The following is a 14,766-nucleotide window of genomic DNA, read 5'->3' as shown; positions in this document are numbered from 1 at the left end:
ACCGGTGAAGGTGTCACACCTGCTGATGTCAAGAAGTTCATTCAACTAGATTCTACTACCAAGAATATCATTTGTGGTCATCTGACCAAAGGATAGTATGGCCGTGTGAGTGCTCTGGAAAGTTTGAAGCTAGTCTGGGACTGGCTCTCCAAGGTCAACGAAGGCGTCTCAACCCAGAGAGACTCAAGGATCAGTGTTCTTCGCAACCGCTTCAAGAGAAATGACAATGAGAATGTCCAGCTCACATTTGATCGCTTCACTGACATCACAAATGAGCTTCGCGCACTCGGCACCACTGATATCACCAAGCATGAGATTGTCAAAACACTTCTGAGATCACTTGACAGCTCATTCGACACCCTGGCCCTGCTGATTCAAGAACACCCTGACTTCAAGACTCTCGATTCGTCTGACATACTTGAGAGGCTCAACACACATGAGTTCCAGCAATCTGAGAAAAGAGATATCTATGGCCCCAACTATGGCCGAACTCGCGCTTTGAAGGCAAAGGTTGTTTCCTCTTCTGAAGAAGATTATGGCAGCTGTTCTGAAGATCCTGAAGACATTGGAAAGGAGCTTGCCATGCTTGTGAAGAAGTTCCAGAAGTTCACCCAGAAGAAAGGCTTCGGAAAGTCTTCAAGATCCAGCTCAAGGAATGATGAAGCTTCCACTGGTGATCACAAGAAGAGAACATGCCACAAGTGCAAGAAACCTGGTCACTACATCTCTGAGTGTCCACGGTGGGACAATGAGACCAAGAAGAAGAAGAAAAGCAAGAAATATGATTCTGATGACAAGAAGAAGAAGAAGAAATCCTCAAAGTCTTCTTCCAAGTCTTTGTGCAAGTCTTCATCTTACAAGAAGAGCTCATCTGGCAAGGCTCGTGCTTTTGTTGGCAAGGAGATGGATTCAGAGGAGGAGTCTGCTTCTGAGGAGGTAGAGGTGGAGACTGAGGAGGAGTTCGACTCAAGCGTTGCAAGTCTGGCTCTAGCTACAGCCTACATTGCCAAGTCCATCTTCAACACTGAAGACATTGGCTCCGTCACCAACGTTGATGCTAATGACAAGGACGACTCTGCTCCCACCTACTGCTTCATGGCACGCGGTGCCAAGGTAAACTCACGCGATGCTTACTTTCAAACATCAAGTGAAGATGACTCTGAATGTGAATCTAAACCTATCTACAAACCACTTGCTAAAATTGCAACTGAACGACAGAATGCCATGGAACATATTCAAAAATTGCTAGACAAAAGCGATGACCTGTTGGAAGCGGAAATGACTCGATCTCAGTCCTTAATTGAAGACATAAAAAATCTTCATGTTAAGTACGAGGAACTTGAAAGTCGTCATGAAATGCTCTCAACAATTCATGAAAAGCTTTCCTATGATTATCTTCAAAGGAAGCAAGAACTTGAGAACGGCTCATGAAGATCTTCAAAAAGAGAATGAGTCACTCCATGCTCAACAGATCAGTTCCGCTCAGGAAGGATTTTAACCACCATGTGTAAAATGCCTTGAGCGTGATAACGCTACTTCTGTTGCTGAATGTTCCACTACTGCTACTGTTGCAATATCTTCAATTGCTGATGTGGTAACTAACCCCTCTGCTGAGGATACCACTGCTATTGCTGATGAAAATGCTAGGTTGAAGACATTGCTTGAGACAGGGATGTACAAAAGTCTCAAAGGGCATCAGACACTATGTGATGTCCTCAAAAAGCAGATTCTGAACCAAAACCCTAGGAAAGAGGGTGTTGGGTTCGAGAGGAAAATGAATGTTGATGGTTCTTACTGGAATCCTGAGCAGTACCCCAAAACCACATGGGTTGCTGCAAAGGGACCTTCAGTGGATCCATCCACCTTATCTGGCTTCACTTGTGCTAACCCGATTATCATTGATGAATCCTTTGATGCAAACTATAAATTATTTAAGAATCGGAATGGTGAAGTGTTTTCCAGGTATATTGGTACTAACTGCAGGAATGGGCCACCTAGGAATCTTCCTGTTAATGTCATCATGACACCACCTGGGAAGAAGACAAACCCCAGACCAAAGGCTTCATATGGTCCAAAGGCTTCATACAGACAGAGGACTCACCAGAGTCACCCTAACGCTAATGTTTTGCAGGGAAATCATACTCAGACTCATGAATATGAGCGTGTATCATCAAAACGCTATGTTCATAAGACTAAGAACTATTCTTCTTATTCATATGAGCATTATTCACCTCCTGCAAGGCTATTTGCTAGGGCTCCAAAGCCGAAGTTCTCAGATGCTGCACTTAGACTCATTGCTTTGAAGCCACCCCTGAAAATGTGGGTGGTTAAGAAAACTTAACTCTCTTTTGCAGGGAAAGGTCTCCAGCTAGAAATCAAAGGCGTCTGATGCTTATACTGGGAACCTAAATCATCTTGTGGGGTGCAAGATAAAATGCCCAAATGGTCTTACTATGTATTTTGTTCCTGAATCACTTTCCAATCATCCTATGAGCTCCTAATTGGTAAGAAGCCAAACGTCAGTTACTTCAGAGTATTTGGTGCTAGGTGCTGGATCAAGGATCCACATCACACTTCAAAATTTGCACCGAAAGCACATGAAGGTTTTATGCTTGGTTACAGAAAGGATTCGCACTCCTACAAAGTCTTCAACCTCTTTCACTATAAAGAGGTTGAAACTGTGGATGTGCGGGTCGATGAGACTAACAGCTCGCAAAGAGAGCACCTGCCAAATGTGCTAGATGAAATCCCTCCTAGTGAATCGATTAAGCTTATGGGTACTAGAGAAATCATATCTTCAGAGGCACAGGCTGAAGAGGAACTTATCATTTCTGCACCTAATCAACCAGAAGACAATGCTCAGCCTGAAGCCAATGCTCAAAATGAAGACAATGGTCAGCAAGAGCAAAATCTTCGTCCAGTTCATCCTCGTGTTGCAAATGAAGTACAGATTGAGAAGATAATTGACAGCATCAATGCACCTGGTCCACTCACTCGTTCAAGAGCAACACAGCTAGCAAATTTCTTTGGGCACTTTGCATTTGTCTCTATATCTGAACCCAAGAAAGTTGCTGAAGCCTTCATGGAACCTAAATGGATTCAAGCTATGCAAGAAGAGCTTCAACATTTTGAGCTGAACAATGTGTGGGAATTAGTCAAGCGTCCTGACCCTCGCAAGCACAACATCATAGGCACCAAATGGATCTATCACAACAAACAAGATGAGCATGGTCAAGTTGTCAGAACCAAGGCTCGTCTTGTTGCTCAAGGATACACTCAAGTTGAAGGGATTGACTTCGATGAAACATTTGCTCCGATGGCAAGGCTTGAAGCCATTCGCATACTGCTGGCCTATGCCAACCATCACACAACATCCTCCTATATCAAATGGATGTGAAGAGTGCCTTTCTCAATGGCAAGATTGAAGAAGAAGTATATGTTGCACAACCTCCTGGATTTGAAGATCCAAAACATCCTGATATGGTATACAAGCTCAACAAGGCACTGTATGGCCTCAAACAAGCCCCTCGTGCTTGGTATGACACACTCAAAGACTTCCTGAAGAGAAAAGGCTTCAAACCTGGTTCTCTAGATCCTACACTCTTCACGAAGACATATGATGGAGAACTGTTTGTGTGCCAAATCTATGTGGATGACATTATCTTCTGCTGCACCGACAAGAGATACAGTGATGAGTTTGGGCACATGATGCAAGAGCAATATCAGATGTCCATGATGGGTGAGCTGAAGTTCTTCCTAGGTCTTCAAATCCGTCAGCAAAGCAACGACATCTTCATATCTCAAGAAAAATACCTCAAAGATTGCCTTAAGAAGTTTGGAATGCAAGATTGTAAAGGATACACGACGCCAATGCCAACTAAAAGTTATCTGAGTCCTGACGCCAATGGTAAAGAGTTCGATCAAAAGGTATACCGCTCTATGATTGGTTCTCTACTCTATTTATGTGCATCTAGGCCAGATATAATTCTTAGTGTTTGCATGTGTGCTCGATTCCAAGCGGCACCAAAGGAATCACATCACTTAGCTGTGAAGCAAATTCTTCGATATTTGGCTTACACCCCAACACGAGGATTATGGTATCCAAAGGGCTCAGAGTTTGATCTAGTTGGATTCTCAGATGCTGATTATGCTGGTGACAAGGTTGATCGCAAGTCTACATCAGGCACATGTCACTTTCTTGGACGATCTCTTGTTTGTTGGTATTCAAAGAAGCAGAATTGTGTGTCTCTCTCCACTGCTGAATCCGAATACATCGCTGCTGGACCTTGCTGCACTCAGCTTCTATGGGTGAAGCAAACTCTCAAGGACTATGGCATCCATTTGAAGCAAGTTCTACTTTACTGCGACAATGAAAGCGCCATCAAGATTGCCAACAACCCAGTTCAGCACTCGAAGACAAAGCACATTGAAATTCATCATCACTTTCTCAGAGATCATGTCATGAAGGAAGATATTGATACCATTCACGTCAACACTGAAGAGCAATTGGCAGATATCTTCACAAAGCCCTTGGATGAGAAAAGGTTTTGCAAGTTGCGGTGTGAGGTAAATATCTTAGAATCCTCAAATGCATGTGATTGGACACACATCCTAACGCTTATGCATGTGATGACTTAGATGTGCAGCACACGAAGTAAAGTATATCTTCAATCAATGAAGACATACACTCTAAGTGTGAATACATTAAAGCGGAATTTAAATTTGGAGCGCCACGATAATTGTGCGCCGTGTCTGGGTCTAATACTTCTGATACGGTGGGTAACGCCACCACCAAACCTTTGTTTGAAGTGTTTCATTTGGCATCACATTTGCAAAGTCTTCGCATTTGGGTTGTCTTCAACATTGATTTAACTACATGTTTATCTTCACATGTATTTTGTGTTCTGTCCTCTACATCATTCACTTATAGCTATGTCTTCATGTTGAATCTTTTGATCTAAGTGAATGTGATCGGACCTTAACCCCTTCTATGCTTCTACCTCAGACTCTATCTATCCAAATCATATGCATTCTGTTGACACTGTCGAATGTCTTCTCTGCGTCCTTGTCAGCAGAAGATACAGAGACAAAAGTTGAATCTGTTTTAATGCTATATCCTTATTGACTGAAACCCAGAGAAGCCGGAATGACCGCTCGACAGTCCAGGCGTGCGTGGGAACATGGAACAACTTCCTATGTGTTGCATGCTTGCCACATGTCCTTCAGATGTGAACCGCGAGGGGCACCTACGTAATTGTGCTGTGCTGTCCCTTTCCTTATAAATACACAACTCACCGCGGTCATAATCTCTTCTTCCACCTCGCCACCTCGCACAAACCCTAGTGCCTCCGCTAGCTCGCGTCGACGCCGGAGACAAAGCGCTTAGCTGCCTCGACCTCTTCGACGCCGTCCTCACGCTGACCACGGGCCTCGTCCTCTCCGTCGCCGCCGTAGGTGTCTTCCATCGCCAAGTTAGGGCACGAGAGATTGAACTGCTCGGCCTCCCTCTCATCTTCGTCTAGCAGTTCTTCGTCTGGTAATTATATCTTACTTTCACTGCCTTTTTGATCCATCAGATCCAGCCACTTTCACCAAAAGTGGTTTCTTGACTTCCAAAACTGGATCTATCTTCTTATGCATCTCATACCTTGCAAAGAATATTCAATTATGCTTCACAACTAGTTAGATTCCTCACTTGTACTTACTCTTGGATTCGTACAAATCTGGAACTCACTAAATAAGTGAATGTCTTTGCGCTATGAGGTCAATGTCTTCAAACTAATTTATCTTCAAAATCTTCTGAGAATGCATATGACCTCTTCCCTTCCCTCGCACCTCTAATGCTGTCACAGGTACATGTCCGTGGGAGAATCCCTTGGTTCTCATAGTCTGCATTCATTTGCAGAATTCTTACAGTGACACATCAATTCTCCTAAAGCCAGTTCCTGTCTGACCAGCAGACGGCAGCCTTTCATAGTTCTGAAGCCTTTCAGCTTGAATATCATGGCCATCGAAAAATCAGCAAGGAAAGGTGGCAGACAACACCGTGGGGATACATCTAAGGATTTGCCACCAGATCTCTATGAACTGTACAAGACATATCCTGAAGAAATCTATGGACAACGCAAGACTCGAATCCAATGGATTCGCGGATATTGGGCGGAACAATGGTTTTTGTACAGATATGTGACTGCTGAGTATGCGGAAAAGAACACCGTCAAGCGACCATGGGGAGATATTCTCTATAGAAATCTTCATCCCAAGTCCAAGACCGAAGCTATTGCTCAAGGCTTCTATCCTTGCATGGTTCGAGGACCTCAGCCAGAGAATGCCGACCCATATTCTTTGCTATGGTGTCGCGACGACAATCTGTTCAAGCGCAACTATAAGTTTGCCAAAGATTCTGCTGCCAAGAACAAGAAAGCATTTGGACTCGACTTCAACACTGGTCCATCTGCTCCTAGAGCTGATGGGACTCGTGATGCTGAACCAAATGTCATCGGGCCCTTCTACAACCTCGAAGGTCTCCTCACTCACATTGCTGTTCAGGGGGGCAGCCGTGGAGCACTCTGCAGATGGCGCAGATTCTGATGAAGCGCGAGCTCCACCTAAGCCGCAAAAGCAGAAGAAATCAAAGGCTTCAAAGCCCTCTGCTGCACAAAGTACTTCACGTGCGAAGCCATTGGCAACTGCTCCTCCTGCATCCAGTATGCAATCTGAAGATCTTTCTCGTGTCTCCAAAAAGACAGAGAAGCCCAAGAAGAAGCCCATCAAGAGCTCCGGGCAAGAATTGAGGTGCCTTTCTGAGAAACGAAGATGAAACCATCGATCTGTCAAGCGACGAAGACCTTGGTGATGATGCTCTTGAGCTGCTGATAAAGAGCAAGCAAGAGGCGGAGATCTTCAACGATCTGCCCCTCTTTGATGTGGATATTTTGAATAACTTCATTGATGAATGGTTTGACAACCAAGCCTCAGCATCGATGATCTTCAGCTTCATATTGGCATCAGTGTCACATTCCACGGAGCCATTGCTAATGAGCTGGCTCTGGCTCAGAAGATTGTCGAACTGAAGAACAAGATTGACCATGAGAAAGCTCAATTCAAGAGGAACATGGCCAAGCTCAGTGTGGCTGATGTTCAAAGCTTCAAGTAGATGCTGCATAACCTCAAGGAAGAGTTTCACAAGAAGCGTGAAGAAGCAAAAGGTTCAAGAGAGCGGATGAAACTCTCCGCAAGAAAATGTGTTCAAGTCCACAATGAGGCCGAAAAGCGCAAGGCACTTGGGCATCCTGGCATCGACCCCAAGATGGCTGCCAAACAGGAGAGGAAGTCTGTTGTGGCCCAAGCTGAAGCATCAAGGCAGGAAGCACCTCGCATTGTCTTCCCTGCTAGCATGCACTACACCACGGTAGAGCTTCCGTGACACACCAATGTGTCGGCATAGGGTACCTTTGCCGACAGTTAAGTTGTAGCTAACACCAATGCTGACAGAAGAAGAAAGAGTCGGAGGACTTGCTGTGGGCAAAGGTAATGCCGACAGTTATTTACTTCCCGACACTTTTTCAGTCGGCATACACCCTACATACGCCGACAGATAGTATGTCCACATACACCCTACATACACCGACACTTTATCAGACAACATACACCCTACCTATGCCAACAGATAGCGTGTCCACATATACCCCGACCTATGCCGACACTTTATTAGCCACGTACACCATATCTATTCCAACAGATAGTCTATCAGCATACACCCTACCTACACCGACAGATAGTGCCTTTGCCGACTGATAAATTGCTGGTAAAGTGATGTGCCGCCAAACAATATATATAAGCTCTAAACGGATTCAATTATTATCCGCACATCTAGAAGCAGGTTCAAGATGAACACATTGTACAATAATGAAATATATTCACAAACGTGCATATACATTGAACACAAGTTGACAAACACATCAATCTTGACAAAGCATAGTTTTTTACCATCTTAACAATCACCCAGAACACACAAGTCACAAAAAGATAGCACTATTTGCTGGTATGAGAAACTTCAACTAGATGATCCAGAACACACAAGTCTGTATCCAGATGCACACAATGCAAGCTCCAAAATAACCAAATCACCAAATGGTCTAGAAGACAAATAAGATCCATGATTACAAGTTGGTTGGTCCATAAACGCTGCAAAGTCATCACGTCCATGTGCACCAGTTGGCTAAGTGCCTGAAATTTTTTCACAAAAAATTGTCAAGAAAGTGGAGTCAGCTCAAGTTGTTCAAAGCTCATTTGTGTATTAACACATATTCGATCAATAAATCCTCATGATATCATAGTTAACAGTATGGTTTCTACAAAAGTTATAATTGGCTCACATGGTACCATATAGAACTATGTTCATGTGCTTGCAGTTTTATCAACAATGAAGGTATTGACCATCCAAAACAGAGATCATACAACCCAGTAGCTTATTTTATAGCCTATTACATAAGCATTCACTGAAGAAAAGACAAACTCCTTCGCAACCTCTCTAGATTTTCATGATTAAGAGCTACATAACCATGGATAAAAAAGGAAACCGTGACACATAGATACACAAGCAATTTAGTGTTAACACATAGGCCAACAACCTTGTAAAGTGACATTTTAGAATCTGTTCTTATGCAATAGCATGTGAGCTAATTACTACTGAAACAAAGAATGTACCTAGTAGTTGAGGTACCCGGCAAAGTAGCCCTCCGTTCGCCACCGATTGCCCACAATAAGTCGTGGACCTGGTTCCTGGTGAGGTAGCCTTCCATCCACCATTCGTTATCCGCTGCATGTGGGTGACCATGGTTCCCAGAGAGGTAGCCATCTGTTCTCCGCCCATTGCCTGCGCTGCATGCTGGTGGTCATGGTTCCCTACTATTGTCAGCAAGAGTAAATGGATTAGTAACTTGTTTCTCAGTGTTGAGCATTGTAATGACGACAACTGTATGTAACTGCACTAATTCATCTATTTTGTACTCTATAATTATGTTCAATTGGCATAGGTGTATCAAGGTACAACACTGAATTTAAGCATAAAAAGTACATGTCTGAGTCAGTTTAATCGCTCAAATATTAGTCAAGTCACAAAATAGCATCTCTACGACATGTAGAGTTAATTTCCAAAGCATGGACTATTAAAAAATAATCGAACCAAGCAGGTATGTATTGCTTTTTTATCGGCCAAAAAAGGGTTCATTGGTTCAGGCCCCTATTGCTTATGTTCTAATACATAGTTGCTTTGGGAAGACATCAGTATGAATAAAGCCGATAAATACAGTATGCATGCAGATAGATCCTACATACAGAGAAAAAAATCATGTCATCTTGTAACTTCTAAACACACTAAAAGGCTAAAGGCATACCTTTACAGATAATTGACCATGATACCTACACTTTGTTCAATGCCCTTCTCGGATTGGTCATCCATCCACTTTATTCTCTCAACCATCTACCATAAAATAAAAGTGGTGTTCAGCTGTTACGTAATGCCCACTGAATTGTTTCAAATACCGGTCATGAGTTGCACAAACATTAGCAGAGCATTTCCTAATACAATTGGTGAGCCACAATTACAACGGCTAGTGCTGGTAGTAGTGAATTTAAATTACACATGACGCAATCACAGGACAAACTGAGCCATTCAGTTGCAAACTAAGCTCTACACTTTGAAATAAGCCATTTGGGGTGCAGAGACTTACTTAAATGGCAAAGATCTTGGTCTTCAAGTTGTGGGAGTTGTGCAGAATGTGGACTGGTCGCAGACACATCTCAAGGTTGTTCTGTAGATCCCACCCACACTATCAGATCAGCTGAAACAAAGCAGCCCAATTTTAGTTGAGAGAGTTAAAAGTAGGCACATAAACCATAGCAGTAGTATAAGGGGCTCATGGAGAGTAAGAAGAAAAACCAGTGCCTATTCAGTTCCAAGTGGACTCGCCACGCGTTGAGTGAAAAACAGCTCATCTGCCAAGATAGTAAGCTGATACATATTAAAATTGTTTGTGATAAACTGAACCTTCATTTCTCGGGCCTAGATTAAAATGACGGACTAGTTGAACTGGTTAACAAAAAGGAAATCCTGGACAAGCATCAGGATGGCAAAATGATGGATCCATCCATTCCATTTGCTGACTTACCACGTCATATCCTCAAATGGCTTGTATAAGATAAATAAGGGCCCAGCGGTGCCAGCGGCATGCCTCTAGCACAAGCTGAAAATAAAACAATGAAGCTTATCATCATATTATTATATGCCAGTGATAAACTTGCATGGAGCCACATACTGAATCTAAAGGATTGGAGAGTTGTGTTTTTGTTCTTCTATTCAGATTGACCAAACAAAGGTGAAGACATTACATAAAGCATAACCATGTTGTAGATCAGCAATCAAGCTTATATGGCAACAATAAGATCCAGTGATAATAAGTTCCCAAGGTTTTCATAGGATTTAGGGTGTAATATTTCAGATGGTCCAAACAAGTGTTAAAACAGGACACCAGACCAACAATTTCCTACATGTGCATTCATTTTCCTAATGACATATATATGCCATTGTCTCGATGACATTTTATATGTCAGTGTCTTTCTTGTGTCTCCAAATTAAAATCAAGGTTCACTTTTATAATATTTTGTTGAACTTCACGCACCAACAGAAGTATTACTGGATGCCTGACAAACTAGTCACACAACACAATTAATAAAGTAACTGGAATTTTTCACAGAGAACTAAATGCATTAATAGTCTGCAATGAGAACAATAGTGCATCAGCATTAGAGTTAAACCAGATCCATAACAGAGTAACTGAAAATTTTCAGATCCGTAGCATTTTTAGAGAAATAAAACATCACATAATAGACAAGAGCTTGTTAGACCAAACTAATAGATATAACCAACTAGGCAGGCACATGAGAATGGCAGAAGATAATTTTTCCTGGGATGCAACATACCACATACGGGATCTTTCCCTGAGAGGAGGAAGAGGAGGGCGCTGTCTTGGTCCTTCCTGACAGGAAGAAGAGGAGGGGTCTTTCCCTGAGAGGAGGAAGAGGAGGGCGTTGTCTTGGTCCTTCGTGAGGGCTAGCGGTGGTCGGTGAAGGCCCCGGCGGACGCGGCTGTCGGTGACCGCGTCACTGGGGAAGGCATGCATCGATGGGGTTAGGGATCTGGGTTATGCTCACCGCCGTCGGTGGGGACTCGGGCCAACAAAGATGCCCATGTGGTGGCAAAGAAGGGGGCAGGGAAGGCATGCGATGGAGGGGGCCGGGAGCTCGGGGCTATGGCCGCGGGTGGCGGCAGGGACGAGTCCGAGGATGGAGACCCCGAGAACGGCGGCGGCGGAAGTTGGGGGCAGGGGCAGAGTGGATAGGGTTAACGCGAGTGGATGTGAGGCTACAGGTTCTTTGGGGGTGAAAACTGGGCCGCCCGCACTAAATTTTTTGGGCTCTCACGCCTAATTCACGGGCAATTGTTTGGCCTTTCCTTGCTTGACACGTGTCCACATACGCCGACACTTAATCTGTGTCCATACACCCTACCTACGCCGACATATATTATGTCGTTAAGCACATACCTACGCCGACTGAAAAACTATCAGGATGTGCACATCTACCGACAGATGATATGTCACTAAGTGGTTGCCGACATATACATTGTCGTTGCATGATTTCCGACACATAGTGTGTCTATTATGATGTACATTGGCTGACAGATGATCTGATTACAAAGCTTCAGAGCTACGCCGACATATCTCCTGTAGAGATTAATAGACCTTTGCCAACAAAAGTGTGTCACCTAACCTCTACCGTGGTGTAGTGATGACAGGCTCAAAGCCTAAGGTCCCCACAGCAGCTTCAGAACTGAAGAAGACAAGGGCAGCTGAGGCCGAAGCCAGAAAGCGCAAGCACAAGAATGCCTCTGATGGTGCTCCACCAACCAAGAAGCCGAAGACAAAGTCTTCGCAGAAAGATCGTGCTGTTGCTACAGAGCCACTTGTTGTCGAGCCCATCTTAGTTGCTCGCCCTGCCTCCACAAATCAAGAGCGTCAACTCGTAGTTCATGAGCCTGCTTTCACAGAGGCTCCTGAAGATGAAGAAATTCCAGCTGTCGACCCCATCACAGCTGAAGACATTGGTCATCATGATAATGTAGAAGATGATGAAGTCCTTCCTTACATCGAGCACCAACCGGTATCATCGCCTGTTCTGACGAACAGCAAACTCGTCAGCATTGGCCGTCCCTTGACGCCAATCGCAGGATGCATCGTGGGCTGATCACCCCCAACAAGACACACCAAGTCAAGACACACCCAGTACTCCCCCACCTCAAGTCACCACTCCGGTGCTTGAAGGTAACAATTACATGGTGCAGACCACCCCATCACCAAAGGCGTCGCCCGCATTCCGCAGGCTTTGCAAAGGCCCTAGGCCACAGGTCACCATGCCGAGCGTTCTAGAAGGAGAAGTGCAACACAGTTCAGTAGCACGTCAAGTGTTTCCTGAAGACACTCCAACTACGAACGTCTCTGAGTCTGAAGCAAAAGTTGCTGAAGACATTCCGGCTACATCAGCCGATGACAACCAAGAACCGCGTCATGAAGAAGAGAGAGTTGCCACACTCCCCATCACTCAAGAAATTGTTCTCGAGGAGAACGTGTCTGTGCCCGACCCTCCTGCTACTCAAGTGGAGGTTGAAAACACTGAGGCGGCCACAAACAACATTGATGAAGCCAATGACGTAGTCATGGCTGAAGCCAATGTGGCGCCTGAAGCTAATGTTGCGCCTGAAGCCAATGTGCAACTTGAAGCCCATGTCAATGCCAATGCTCCTGTACCGCCTCCAAGGCCTCACACTATTGAGAAGGCATTTGATCGCGGCCAACTAGTCACTGTCCGATGGCCTATTCTGGTTCCTCCGCCTGCTCCCGGACCACAATTTGACTACCATGTGGAGCACAGGCCTCAGGTCCAGAAGCCAAAGCCCAGACTGCCAAGGTTTCGCAGTGCTGCAACATCGCCAGGATCATTCAATGTCAACAGCTTCAGGGCACACAACACCTTCTTTGACAGTGCAAAGAACCCTTACTCAAGGCCAAGAATCTCATCTGATCGCTTCTGGAGCTATCAGCAGCGTAGCTATTACTCATGCATCTTATACAATCAAGGGCGAATCTTTCCTCACATGCGTCTAGATTGTGAAGCCATTGCTGGTCTGCCCTGCTTGGAAGAAGCTCTAGACTGCTTCAGAGATGCTGGAATTCTGTAATCTGTCACTGACAAAGAGCATTGGAATGAGGAGCTTCTGCTACAATTCTATGCCACTCTTCATATTCATGGCTACAACAGGGATCCGAAGACTTGGGTCCTTGAGTGGATGACAGGTGATGTACACCATGAAGCCAAAGCCCAAGATATCATTGAGCTTACTTCCCTGCCCACTCCAGGTGAACTCTATGAACCTGGTTGTCAGCTACACCGCAATGCATTGGAGAGCATATTTCAGAAGCCTGAGCCCAACATGATGCTGATGCTCAGCATGATGAAGCCACCGCCACAAGTTGCTGAATATCCCAAGGAATTCTTTATCGAAGACCTAGAGTATCTGCCCCGCACCATTTATCATATTATGAGGCAAACTCTATGGCCTGTCAAAGGACATTCTCCTGCAGCCAAGCTTGAAGGCACAATGAAGACATTGGTGTTCGATATTCTCAATGGCAAAAGCTTCAATGCTCAAGATTTCTTCATCAGGCAACTTGTAGCTTCTAGAGTTGATCTCTTGTAAGTCCATCTAGTGCCCCTTAGTGATTTTGGTGTATTGAAGACTTATAGGTTAAGGGACTAATGTGTTTATGAGTGTACACAGATCTATAAGTCTATAAGGAGTTTGATATTTACAGAGAAATTCGACCCCTAAAAATGAATATCTTTGACTGAAGATTTTGGTTTTCTGAAGACTTTGAAAGTAAAGAAATTGGTGTGACCTAAAGACTTGGTATTCATACGAGGAACATGAAGCGTGAAGACTTTTGTTTTCGTAGTTTCATTTTCTCTTTCTTGAGTCATAGGAAACACCGTACTGTTAAAGGGGGTCGAGGAAATACTAAGGAAAAATTTCCATGTGATGCTCAACTCAAAATCCTACACCTACCAATCCCTTCGAGTGAAGCCATTGGAAATCTCATACAGCTCAGTCAATTTCTTCAATGACAGAGACGAAGTTCTTCTGGTCGCTGAGGAATTTGTTCTGACTGAGGAGTTAGGAATTCGCCAGTGCGGATTGCCTACACAGTGAGGAACATGATAGCCCTGAGGAATTTGAGCCTCAAAATATCCGATCGTTGTTGTGCTACGCGCCAGCTGTCCCAAAATATCTACCCACCTATAACGGTCATATTATTGGAGGGCATTTATGTCTTATCATGTCAGGCTGCTCCCTAGGCTATAAATAGCCACCCCCTACAACCACTAGCTGGTTGGCTGCTCCGAGAGAAACGGACACTTGTCATTTGAGAGCATCCCATCCTCCGAGGACTTTGAGTGAAATCATCAAGTGAGGAAAACCCAAACCCAAACACCTACAAACCCAAAGTGATTGAGCATCACTGAAGAGATTGGTCCTGCGTGGATCCGACACTTGTTACCTTTTGAAGACTGTGCTTCTACCAGACGGTTAGGCGTCATGGTCTGAGCATCCAAGAGGAAATTGCGGATCGCCGAGTGACCGAGTTCGTG

The 14,766-nt window shown here is 44.4% G+C and overlaps 1 long non-coding RNA gene across 4 annotated transcripts; it reads right to left on the bottom strand.

Moving 5' to 3' along the window:
• Positions 1–7,898: 7,898 nt before the first annotated feature.
• Positions 7,899–11,431, bottom strand: LOC109732137 (uncharacterized). Of its 4 annotated transcripts, XR_012184432.1 has the most exons (7): positions 10,984–11,428; positions 10,173–10,247; positions 9,950–9,999; positions 9,735–9,845; positions 9,399–9,484; positions 8,710–8,907; positions 7,899–8,229 (listed from the first exon to the last, which is right to left on the bottom strand). It is a non-coding gene; the product is annotated as an uncharacterized lncRNA (long non-coding RNA). The 4 variants fall into 4 exon arrangements; XR_005756694.3 differs by having other exon boundaries at positions 8,710–8,910; positions 9,735–9,999; positions 10,984–11,431; XR_005756691.3 differs by having other exon boundaries at positions 9,735–9,999.
• Between the last annotated feature and the right edge of the window lie 3,335 nt (positions 11,432–14,766).

This window comes from Aegilops tauschii, chromosome 5 (assembly GCF_002575655.3).
Source record: "Aegilops tauschii subsp. strangulata cultivar AL8/78 chromosome 5, Aet v6.0, whole genome shotgun sequence".
Taxonomy (NCBI): domain Eukaryota; kingdom Viridiplantae; phylum Streptophyta; class Magnoliopsida; order Poales; family Poaceae; genus Aegilops; species Aegilops tauschii.
The sequence above is the reverse complement of the archived record's forward strand: the minus strand, read 5'-3'. Positions and strand labels throughout refer to the sequence as shown.